Source organism: Lathyrus oleraceus, chromosome 2, assembly GCF_024323335.1.
Source record: "Lathyrus oleraceus cultivar Zhongwan6 chromosome 2, CAAS_Psat_ZW6_1.0, whole genome shotgun sequence".
NCBI classification, from domain to species: domain Eukaryota; kingdom Viridiplantae; phylum Streptophyta; class Magnoliopsida; order Fabales; family Fabaceae; genus Lathyrus; species Lathyrus oleraceus.
Genome location: NC_066580.1, coordinates 255,534,682 through 255,540,465, shown reverse-complemented (window position 1 = coordinate 255,540,465; position 5,784 = coordinate 255,534,682).

Genomic DNA, 5,784 nt, shown 5'->3' with positions numbered 1-5,784 from the left:
GGGTGTGTGCATTGCATTTGATATGTTGTTTTGTTGATGTTCATGAGTATGTTGATTATGATGATTATGATGAGCTAAGTTGGCATATTTATGTTTATATTTCTGTCGTTATATTATTATTTAACAATGTAATTCTCACCCCTTCTGCATGTGTTTATGTTCATCTATGATGAGCAATGTGCAGATAAAGAGGAGTAGCTATAGTTGAGGGTTGAAGAATAAGTGTAGAGTTATTCTACAGAGTCGAGTCAAATGCTCTGGTCATGTGACACCGGGGTTATGGGATTCGATAGATAATTGATTATTATTTACGTTGTTTATGATGACTAACATGTTGAGATGTTTTGTTGAGATAATGTTGAACCATTATTATGAATTGTTATATGATGAATGATGATATTAATGTTGTTGTCCGCTGCGGGGTTTTAATAAAATAAATAATATGTTTTATGTTGTGATGCGATAATTGTTATGTTGTAAGAAATGTAAACTCTTCTGCATGTTGTACTCTGATAATCCATTTAAATATGTCGTCTGGGTAGAAGGGTGTTACATTTGGCATATATACCAATTCACGTTCCGGTCGGTCACCTATTATATACTTCGGTATCCCTGGTGTTCCTTCTTGTCTGCTCCCTATTATGACCTTGGTCCCCTGCGGAGTCAGATTTTCCTGAGTTTATGTACCTTTTTCAGGTCTTCCTCAGATGTTTGGATTGATTGATATCTCTCACCCTTATACCGGTCTTAGATATTCTTTCTTCCTGAGTTTGTTGCCCGTATACCGGTAACTTCTCATCCTTGGCTTCCCCTGGAGAGTCTTTTTCTAGATTTCCCCAGCGGAGTTGTATTGCTATTTGTGTTGCTGAATTGGTGTTATCCCCAGTATACGCATTTGTGAGTCAGCTCGAGTCTTTCCCATGGGAGTGTTTTCCTTTGGAATTTGCTTCTTCCCCCAGTTCGAGTCCTTTACTTCCCAAGTGAGATCTCCAGTCTGATTTTTGTTATCCCCTAATCAGAGTCGTGTCTTGCGAACGTTGTGTCAGTTTTGTTTTCCCCAACTCGAAGTCGTGTCCTGCTCACGCATTCTTTTTCTTTTATCATCCCCAATAAGAATCCCCACAAGAGTCCTGTTAGAGTCTCTGTTCCTGGTGAGTGTATTACTCTGATGGATCGTCTTTTCTTCTGTGTGAATCATATTCCCCACAGAATTTGTGTCTTTTGCACGCTTACATCTGCATCATGAGGTCTCTTAGGGACCAAAAATTTGTCTCATTACTATTATTTAAGCCCATTCTACCGCGTCGAGATGAAGATTTCTAAACATCACTTCTCCGGCTAGAATGACCTTAAATAGGGGCATCTGTAAGACCCCAATTTTTGCCCTAAGATCCCTCATGGCTCATATCATATCATATCATAGCCTCAAGGATCATTGCATGCCTTTGCTTCCCTCCTAGTGGGTGGGTGCCTTATGAGTGTGGTTCTTGATCACCAAGCATGTATTGCATTTGTATGTCATTGTTTTTCATATGTTTACTAACCAAAAGTACAAAAATATTGTCATCTAACCTTGTTTCTTGCAGCTGAAGCAATCATCAGTTAATTAGTCAAAAGTAAGTCATTGGGATAGATGGTGACCATTCTTGAAGAATTTGGGCACCATGATCATTCATAAGAGGTTCATATGACTTGTGGTATCATTTGGTATCAAGATCTCAAGAGAAAAGGCTTGGAATTCATCAGAACATTCATCAGTCAACCCAAACCCTAGAAAAGTCAATTGTGGTCAACTGTGGTCAACTGTGCATTTAATCAGGAATTGGAAGGTGTGAGATGGTTGGAAATGTCTCATTCATGTCCATATAAGCTTCATTTGGCATTTCAAAGATCAAGGTTGAAAAATTTGAAGTCAAACAAAAAGTTTCCCAAAATGGAAATGACCTGTAATTTTCACCTGCCCAAAATGGAAAGTTATGCTCCTCAAAATTACATCATGAACCAAGCTTCAAATCAAAATTTGTCCAACATGAAAGTTGAAGATCTTGTTCTTGCCTTTCCAAAAAGTCCAAGAACACTCATTTCCCATTTATGGTTGGCAAGATATGGTCAAATCATTTTCCAAAAATGCCTAAATTCGAAGTGGCATAACTTTCACATGGAATGGCCAAATTGGATGGTTCTTCTTTGAGCAAACCAAATTTGATGTGTGCTATCCAAATCCATCATCACATTTTGCCAAAAGCCTTCACATAAAAAGGTCATTTTTCAAGTGGACCAATTAAAAAGCCAAGGGCAAAAAGGTCCAAATTTCAAAATACAAAGAATTTTGACATGGGACCAATTCCAATAGCTTCCAAATATGATTTATGACTTGCTCAAGGTGGAAAATCACTGTTACATTGGTTCTAGTCATCCAAGGGCAAAAAGGCCAAAGTGCATTACAAGCTCATTTTCACTAATCACCAAATTTTGCTTAATCATGATTAATTGTTGGATTAAGGGCAAGTATAAAAGCTTAACTCTAACAGAATTGCAAGGACCAATAATCACTTTTTCAGATCCAATCCAAAAAAATCACAAATTCTCTCAAAATTCTCCAAGTTTCATCTTCACTTTTTCCATCAATTCTTCAAGAATTTGCTAATGCTTGTGCTAGTTGATGCTTGATTCTTCCTCTGCAAGTCTTGGATGATTTCTGTTTTTGGTAATTGAAGCAAGAAACACGTGAAAACTCCAACTGTCCAAGCCTTGAACATCAATGGCAGCTGCAAAAATCTACGGATCCATGCACTCTTGAGCTGAAATTTCTTCACCAATCACCTTCATAATCATTGTACTTCATCTGTTTTCAAGAATTGGAGCAAAACAGCCACGGATTTCACAGTTGGTTCATCAAGAGGTAAGATTTCAATGTCTTCGATTCTTGCAATTGTTATATGGATTCAATAGTGCCTGGAACGTAGATCATTTTGACGTTTGAACCATGCGATTTCATCCACTATGCATCAAGATCTTTGGATTTGAAGTTTGTGTAGTAAAACTTTTCTTGAGTGGATCTTTGTATACATTGACTTATAGACAAAACCATGGCCATATCCTTGATCTACGCTGAGAGACAGAGAGAACGGTATAAGATTTATTCATTTTGGTTGAGAAACGCTCATAACCGAATCTGGAATCAAGAACGCGATGAACTCCTTCAAAATTCTGGAAAGTCCCGTGTTTGATCCAAATCATTCGCCTGGCCATTCAAAAATGAGTTTCCCGCCGCGCCTGACCAATAGTACGCCGCCAACGCATTAAAATTGAACTGCGTCGTTTTGGTACTGGACGCGTTTATTACAAAAATGCCATTCGCTAATTATTAAATCATTTAATTCATTAAATAAACATTTCAATATTCAATCAAACTTCAAAAATTCATAACTTAATCAATTTTAATCCAAATTAATTGGGAATTTTTTTGTCAGATTCCAAATTTCCTCTAGTTTTTTTAGGCATAGTAACCCAAGTTGTGCCTGGTGATTTTTTGGATTTGTATATTGATCTTTGACATGTGTGCATTATATGTATGTTTCACCATATTAATCATAAAATAATCATGCTTGCTCCAAATTGAATGAAATTTCACATGCTTGTTCTTGACTCACTCCTGGAGATTTTGATGTATAGTTTGTGATTTTTGGACCCCTGGATTGGTAGATATGACATAATCGTTTTGAGTGTGACAATATGTGTCACACTATGCTATGCTATGTTCATGATTTAATTTCCATGCTTTCACTAGGCCTATGGCTCTGATTTTTTGCATGAGATACCTTGTATATGTCTAGTTTCACCATGAATTTTTGTAGGAATTGTTGATTCATTTCCTATTTGATTGACATTTTTGATTGCTGTTTAGCATTTTTAGGGTTTTGATTGAGTGACAAACTTACATGACTTGTAAAATCCTAATCCCGTACCATGTGAATGTGAAATTTGGTGGAGTGTTTCCTAACATGTTTAGCTTCAATTTGGCTTTGGTCCCATTCATTTCTCATGTGTTCCCACTGTTTTACAATTGATTGAAGTTGACACTTGGTTTGTGACCTAGTTTAGGTTGATTTTTGCATGCCATGACATGTTGAATTTAATTTCCATACTTCCACTTATCCAAATGCTATGAAACTTTATATGCTGCTCATTGAATATGTTCTGTTTAGAATGGAATTTTTGTGGAATTTATTGAGCTGTTTTGATATTTGTTTGATGGAAATCATTCTGTTTGCTCATTTATGATTCACATTTGCTTACTTTGAGTTAATTTGTGCATAAAATGAAACTAGTGCATAGTTTGGATGTGAGGCCAATTGGATCCTCTTCTTAATTGAGTTACCTTGGTTTTGGTTATGTTTCACTTGCTGTTTTACATTTTTTCCATCCTTTGGACCCTAGGCTTGTCCTAGTGGTCTTGTTACTCATGTTTGAGTTTGACTTTGACTTTTCAGGTTAAGAAGCAAAGTGCTTAAAAGGAATTAATGCAAGTTGAATTGTTTCATTTGACTATTGTGAACTAACTTGTTTTTGTAGGGTGCTTGGTTCACTTGAGCTTTGTGTTATGCACATTGCATTGTTTGATTATACATTGTTGTTGGCTCTTATGTCGTTGTTTTGAGTTAATGATTGAGATGCTGATTATATTTGATTGATTTCAGGTACCCTTTAGTTGCTCAGTTCTTTTGAGAACTTGCATTGCTTTGCTTGTATAGCATTTGCATTGAGGTAGACTCTCTTGTCTCCATGTAGTCTGGAAGACCTGGCTTGTTATTTAGCCAGGCAACTGTCTGAAGTCCTCCTTAAGAGGCGATGTTTGTGATTGTTTAAATTTGTCCTCAAGCAGGTAAAGAGATCATATGAGGAAATTGGTAGAAAAGAGATATGTAACCTATCTCCTACTATTCTGTGAGTCACTCACCTTGCTCACACTACTTGTGTTGATGCATAGTGAGTAAATACCCAAGATCTATCGAGTCTAATTTGTGGAGAGAGTTCCATCTTTCTGAACTCCCACACCTTCTGATATTCAATGCTCTCCCTGACCAGGGATAAGAGTGATGAGGCACACCCCTCATATCCTTTCATCTGCTTCACCTTAGCCCCTCAATGGCAAGGTTAAGAGCGCCATTCACCTATTATAGTGGACTTTTTAAGTCAAACCCTTTGATTGAGCCTCCTTGTTTGGTTATAGTGGGTGCTAAATGACTTTGTTTGCTTGATTGATTGTTGCATTTGTACATGCTTACTTGCCATTGTGCATTCATCATTATTGATTGCTAATTCCTGTATGATCATTATTGCATCTCCTTGTGATCTATGTTTGTTTGCCCATTGAGGACAATTGTAAGACCATATTGATTGGCTTTTGTTCCCATGATATGGAAGGATAGAGTGTAAGACCTCATTGGTCACTCATATCTTCTTTGCTCTTGTTTGTTGTATGAGAGGATGCAATTGTAAGTCCCTGTGATGTGGCATTTGTATTCCTATGACCATACTTTGGAGGTTGGTATAAGTCCAGATAGATTGGCGTCCGACATCCAAGTTTTGTTTTACTTTAGGAGGTTGGTGTAAACCTAGTTATTGGTATCCGACATCCGCTTTTGCTTTTGTGAGATTGGTATAAGACCATTGATGGCTTCCGGAATCATTGTTTTGTTTTAGGAGGTTGGTGTAAACCCAGTTATTGGTATCCGACATCCGCTTTTGCTTTTGTGAGATTGGTATAAGACCATTGATGGC